This window comes from Lampris incognitus, chromosome 9 (genome assembly GCF_029633865.1).
Source record: "Lampris incognitus isolate fLamInc1 chromosome 9, fLamInc1.hap2, whole genome shotgun sequence".
In the NCBI taxonomy this organism is placed as follows: Eukaryota; Metazoa; Chordata; class Actinopteri; order Lampriformes; family Lampridae; genus Lampris; species Lampris incognitus.
Window position 1 is genome coordinate 18,946,524 of NC_079219.1, and position 7,032 is coordinate 18,953,555.

General features: G+C 46.6%; 1 pseudogene; it reads right to left on the minus strand.

The window, feature by feature from the left end:
* Positions 1-774: 774 nt before the first annotated feature.
* LOC130118482 (structural maintenance of chromosomes protein 1A-like) lies at positions 775-6,968 on the minus strand (annotated as a pseudogene).
* Positions 6,969-7,032: the final 64 nt, after the last annotated feature.

A 7,032-nucleotide genomic window follows, 5' to 3' on the forward strand; every position in this document is an offset into this window, starting at 1 on the left:
TCTCACTGTTTGAGCAGAAACCTGCACATTAGTGGCCTGTTGAAGGTCGTTTTGTAGGGCTCCGGCAGTGCTCCTCCTGTTCCTCCTTGCACAAAGGACCAGATAGCGGTCCTGCTGCGGGGTTGTTGTCCTCCTGCGGCCCCCTCCATGTCGCCTGGTGTACTGGCCTGTCTCCTGGTACCTCCTCCATGCTCTGGACACCTTGCTGGGAGGCACATCAAATCTTCTTGCCACAGCACACATTGATGTGCCATCCTGGATGAGCTGCACTACCTGAGCAACTTCTGTAGGTTGCAGATACCGCCTCATGCCACCTCTAGTGGTGAGGGCACTAGCAAAATGAAAAACTAACCAAAGATCGGCCAGAAAAGATGAGGACAGGCAAATGGTCTGTGGCCACCACCTGCAAATCCATTCCTTTTATAGGGGTTGTCTTGCAAATTGTCTAATTTCCACCAGGTGGAAATTAGACAATTTACCAACAGGTGAAATTGATTCACAAATCAGTGTTGCTTCCTAACTGGACAGGTTGATATCTCAAAAGTGTGATTGACTTGGAGCTACACTGCATTGCTTATGTGTTCCCTTTATTTTTTTGAGCAGTGTATATGCCGACGACCGACGCGGAGCCAAACCATCCCAAGTACAAGTGGGAGATGAAGTCCTTTTGAAACAGGACAAGGCAGATAAGTTCACGACAACTTTCAACCAGACACCACACACGGTAATCAGTAAGAACAGTAACAATGTGGTAGTCGAGTCACCCACAGGAGCTCAGTACTCCAGAAACATAACCCATGTCAAAAGGTACACACCAGCTGAGCTGACGTCATCATCTGCTGGAAAAGAAACACAGACAACACTGAGTGAGAATGAAAACCAGGGACTTGAACACACAGAGAGGTCCACACCAGAGACACTCAGTCAGGGGTCATCCCCATGCCGACCTCTGACAGCACACACAGAGAGACCTCGACGAGAAATAAAGATGCCCCGGAGATTCACAGGTTTTGTTATGAAGTGAATTCAATGTGAGAATGCATATGTTCATGTGTATGGTAATAGAGAAAATTAATACACAGTGCTAGGGGGCAGGGATGTTTATTCTGTGAGAGAATGTTATTAACGTTCAAATATATGGTTATGTTGTTCAAGTGACCTGTTGTTTATGTAAAGGAGACATTAGAGTTCTAATCCAAGTAAGGGGGGGATGTCGTGTATTGATTACGTCATTACGTCGCGCTTTGATGCGGAACGCGGAGGAAGAATACATATGGAGTAAAGTGAAGTAATGAGAAATGTGACTCTCGGTGTGTGTATGATTTAATTCGGTTCTACTTGGCATAATATGCAAGTTAGAAATGTAAAATTGTCCAAGGGAATGAATGTCAGCCAGGATGAATGTCGGAACTGCCGGTCTGCATGCATTAGCAGTTAGCTTAGCCAGCCCCGCTTCTGCGTCCTGTCAGACCGCGCTCGGCGTTTCCTCCGTGGGCGCAGCTCCAGGCAGGGGGTGTGGCCGCCGGGCCCACCGGACGAAGCAGACCAAGCTCTCCCAGCCGACCCAGCGCCAGCTCTCCCAGCCAGACACCCTCGACACACCTCCCCGCGTTCCTCACGACGACAGCAAAAACGCCACAGTCAACGCCGGGTGAGGCCGCCGCCAGACCGCCCTCGGTGTTATTGGAACTGCCGGTCTGCATGGGCTTAGCAGTTAGCTTAGTCTGCCCCACTCTCTCAGCCATCAAACGAAGACAAAACTTGAGATGCAGACGTGGACAAAGACACTGCATGGACGGTACTGGGTGAGGCCATCGCAAATGTGAATTCGTGCCGCCATGGCCACCTAATAGTCCTCCCATGTAATTGGCTCAATGATTCTTCCCTGTCCATTTCCAGCTGATCTGTGGTGAGCGTTCTGGCGCAAAATGGCTGCCGTGCATCACCCAGGTGGATGCTACATGTTAAAGTGTGTTGTTACCTTCTACTAATGAGACGTTACAACTCGTTTCAACCCCACGGGGCTATAAACTTTAATAATAACTTCGGCACGTAAGTTTATGCATCATGCTCGGTCCGTTATTCCAGGTGCAACAACCTAAACGACCCCTGTGTAAACAAGGAACTAAACAATGGTTCCTAACAATAGTTCCTATTGTTACATCCTTTCTCTTTTCAGTTTCTTCTTTTTTTTAATACATTTGCACAACATTTGTGATTCACTTTTTTTTCTTTTTCATTCATGCCCCCCCCAAAGTCCATTAGTGCTACAGATCCATTCATCTATGTGAGGTCACAAAGTCTTTGTATCGCTGCGGCTGCACAACAGAGCGGCCTGATCTGGTGGTAACAGGGTTGGCCCTGTCACCAGTGTCCTTGGTTTTGTTTCCTGCTAAGACACTGCGAGAAGGAACACTCTCTGAATGTCCGGGTTCAACACTCTCTGGCTGACTGGGGCTGCTGATCTCCATGTCCATAGTGTCAGTGAAGATTGCCCCTGGTGCATGCCTGAGGTGTCTGCGATTTCTCCTGATGACACCACCCGTGTGCAGCTGGACCTCATAGGATCTCCTATCGACCGGCCTCAGCACCTTGCCCACTCTCCAGCCAGTGTGGGGTGCGAGAGGCTGAACTCTCACACATTCACCTGGGGCAAGCGTGTCCAAGTCTTTAGCCGACCTGTCGTAGTATGCCCTCTGCCGTTGTTGGTTATTTTGTAAATCCTGTTTCACCTGCACAACTTTCGGCTGTAACAGGCTTGCCTTGGTTGGCAGTAGTGTTTTGGTACGGCGACTGAGCAGCCGCTGTGCTGGTGTGGTATCAGTACCCTGTGTAAACAAGGAACTAAACAATGGTTCCTAACAATAGTTCCTATTGTTACACTACACATTGGTGGTTGAGGTGAGTTACCCCCTTCAATGTGAAGTGCTTTGGGTGTCTAGAAAAACGCTATAAAAATACAATTATTATTATTATTATTGTTATTATATTCTGACACCGGTACTGGGTGAGGCTGCCGCAAACGCGAATTCGCGCAGCCATCTTCCCACACCGGAAGCGGAACTGATTTAACACTAGCAAGTAAAATATATTTCCAGTAAATGTTCAGTTTTGCCCTAAATAATTTAGGGTCCATTTAATCTTATCTATAAAAGAAAAATCTAAAAAGTGTACTTTGCTTTTATTTGGTCACATGTAGCCTACTCTACAGCAGCAATTTGGAAAACAGCTCGGGTCTTCAAGCCCCTGACCTGAATCTGGGAGGGAAGCGAGCTGGAGTTTTAATGAGTGCAGCAGATGTGAAACACAGGGGACCTCTTGTGTTTCCAGCTCCTCCAATGAATAATGGGGAGCCAACATACACAACACAGAAACATACATTGACATACATCCTGGACTGTGTCTACCAGACCAAAAAAGAGGTCATAATGTACCCAAAACAAATGGGATTTGAACAAATGTAGATTACTAGGATGTTCAGGAAACAAAATCATGAAATGTAAATACTTAAAAGTCTGTTTGCAACGATCATTGTGTGAAATAGAGGGTGTAGCAGTTAAAAGCGCTGTATGTGTAATATTCTAGCTTTCTTGATGCTGAATGATACTAACTGAAACAAAGTAAATGACCCATGCGCCCCCCCCCCCCAATATTTCTGCATTTACAAAAAACAGGAGCTGGGCTAGCTGAGATTTTCTTGTTGTTTGACGCCCCTGTGCACTCACAGTCCTCAGCAAACTATGCACCATTTGCACCAAGCAATATCTCCTGCAGACATGCGGAAATTGCAGATGGCAGCAAACATGTTATGTATGTCCAGCATGGTTAAAAATGTCATAACCAAAATATGTTGTATAATTACACAAAGTATCACCACGTGATTATTATTATTATTATTTTCATTGCTAACATTATTATTTTATTTTATTATATCATCAGGAAACGCTCATAGTAGCCCCTCCTTGTTGTGACCTCATTTCCTGTTAGTAGCCCCAAAACGTATGTTCCCCCTGACCTCTGCCTCTTTCCCGCTCTGGACACGTAGAAAGAGTTATGTGTTCACTTTTGTCTGACCCTGTAATTTATTTTATCCATTCCTAATGTCTCGTGTCTAATGTGGGTCCCAATTCTTGCGTAGGCTACAGTAGGAGCTGATCTGAAGTTTCCTGAAAGCTGTCCTGTTTTGTTTATATGCGACTGGTATGTTTTTTTTTTTCTTGTATAAAATTGTGTTGCTAGCTGCGTGCTCTTTCCCGCTCTGGGCATGTAGAAAGAGGCTACAGTAGGAGCTGATCTGAAGTTTCCTGAAACCTGTCCTGTTTTGTTTATATGCGACAGGCGACAGAATACAGATCCCATGCATGAGAGAAATTGTCCTGTCTTTCCTTCTCAACGCAACTGAAAAAGTACACCGGTCACACTTGGTGCCGTGACCCGGATACTGAGAAAGTTTGAAGGTGAGAACTTTGCTGATGACACAATCTCCTTGCTCTGGACAGACTCCAATGAGTGAGTCTGCCTTGGTATAGAACTCCTCCTTCGAAGAAATAATAATGGCCTGAAAGTTCTGCACTGACTGGTCCTTAATATAATTGGCCACCTTGCTAATGTTGGTATTGTCCAGAGCAGCATCAATCTCATCAAGGACAAAGAATGGGGCAGGTTTGTAACTGGATGGCAAGGAGCAGTGCCAATGCGGCCACAGTTTTCTCTCCTCCAGAAAGGTTGTCCATGGGTATGAACTGCTTCCCTGGAGCCACACAGTTATAGTTGATACCATCCAGGTAAGGCTGCTCTGGATTCTCTGGGCCTAGAAATGCCTGAGCACTGCTGTTGCGTGAGAGGGCCTTGTAGATCTCGTCAATGTTTGTGGCCACAGACTCGAAGCAGGCATTAAAACGGTCAAACATCTCCTTCTTGATCTGCTCAAAGGCCTGCTTAGCCTTCTTGGCTTGCTTATGGGCTGCTTCGAACTCGTCGCTTGTCTCTTGGAACTTGTCCCTGACACTCCAGCTTCTCCATGGCTTTTCTGTTGGGTGCACTGATCCTCTGCAGGATACTCTGCTGCTCATTCAGGCGCTGCTGCAGTGTGTTCATCTCTGCCTTGATCTCCTCCTCTGACAGTGCATCCTTGAGGTCCTCAGACAGGTTGCTGTAGTCAATCTCTATGAGGGCCTCTTTTGCCAGGATGGTGCTGGAAGTTCTCTGGCTGCAGCTAGACTCCTCTGCCTGGGAACTCCCCTCTCCCTGGCTGATGTCATCCATAGTGCCAGAGTGAAGGGGCAGCCTGATGTCCTGCATCTTACAGGCCTGCAGAAGATTGTGATGGTCGCTGCGCTTCTGCTCCAGTTTGGTCTCAATGGCTGTCACCTCTTTCTGGAGATGTGTCAGCTCCTTGTTGGCGCCACCCAGTTTCTTGCAGATCTCTTCATCTCATGGTTCTTATCGTTGACCTCGGATTTCTTAGTAAGGTGCTGGTTCTTCAGGTCTTGCAACTGGGCCATGGTTTCATCAATGATCTTCATGTGCCTGTGCTCCTCCTTCTTTAGCCTCTCTATCTCTGCCTCGTCCTTCTTGACAGTCTGCTCCCACATCATGACCTTCTCCTGGTCCTCCTTTAGCTGGTTCTTCTCATAGTCTAGCCGGATACCCAGACAGGTCTTCTGGGTCTCAAACTCTAGACGATTTTTGGCAATCTCATTCTGCCTCTTCATCTTCTCCCCCTGAGCTCTCTGATGTTCCTCACGCCGATCTCCTTACAGAACTCCACAAACACCTCGTCTTCCACCAGGTTCATACGGTCCCTCAGATCAGTGATCTCCCTCTCACGGGACTGGATGATCCTCTTGATGTCATTGATGCGGGGACCAAAGTTGTCTTTGTCTGCTCCAGGTCGCTCTGTGAGTACTTCAGTCGCATTTGCAGACCATGGGCCTGGGACTGCACCTGACGCAGTTCTGCCTCCTTCCTCTTAGCCTTCATTTGCTCTTTAAGCTCCTCAGTGAGTTTCTTCTTCTTATCCTTGAGCTTGTCCACAGCTTTCTCATCTCAGTGCCTGGCCCTGGCCTTCAGGTCACTGGCTCCTCCAGAGATCACACCAGACTTCTGGAACAGTGCACCATCCAGAGCCACAATCTTGTGTCTGTAGGGCCCTCCAAAGGCAATCCTACGGGCATCTTCCACATTTTCACAGACCAGGGCATTGCCACACACGTACTGCAGGGCCTTTTTGATGTGAGAAGGCTCATAGCGGATCACATCAATCACCAACTTGGCTCCACGCAGTTCTCTCAGTTTCTCCTCTGTGGGCTTCACCTCCAGATAGTTGAGAGGCAAGAAGGTCTCTGGCTCTCCTCACTGCTCCTTGATGTACTGAATACAGTCTCTGCCAGTTTTCTCTGAGTCAACAATGATAGCATCCATATTCTTCCCCAACACCTTGGTCACAGCGATCTGGTACTTCTTCTGAGTGGGCTGGCAAAGGTCAGTCAGGCGGAGTAACAGATTGGTCACATATGTGCTACTTGTTCATTTGAATTTGTTAGTCTTGCTTGCCTTGATTTGTTGTTTTTAATCATGTGGCTGAATGACAGAAACCAGGATTCAAGTAGAACTACACAAAGTACCGTTAAGACTGCTTGAGGGAATATTTTTATGGTAAAATACATTTTAATTGCTGTAAGTGTTGAAAATACCCCCCCCAAGCACCAATGAAAATAAAAAACATAACCTTGTGACATGGTTTTGCCGATTCTCCAATTTGTTGATTGCTGAGCATGTCCCATGCTTGCTTGCAAAATATTTACTGCACACAGGGAGTAACACATTTATCTAAGTGTATGTTATATTCATGCTATTTGAATTTAATCGACTTCTTTGAATTTGTTGGTTATACACAGATAAAAAAAACCCACAAGAAGTCGCAGTGTTAGAAGAAGCCATGATCCACAATTGTTTTCTTACATCATTCAAGTGACATTAAACAGAATTTTGCGAATTGCAGTCAACTAAAACAGCGTCCACCGACACTGG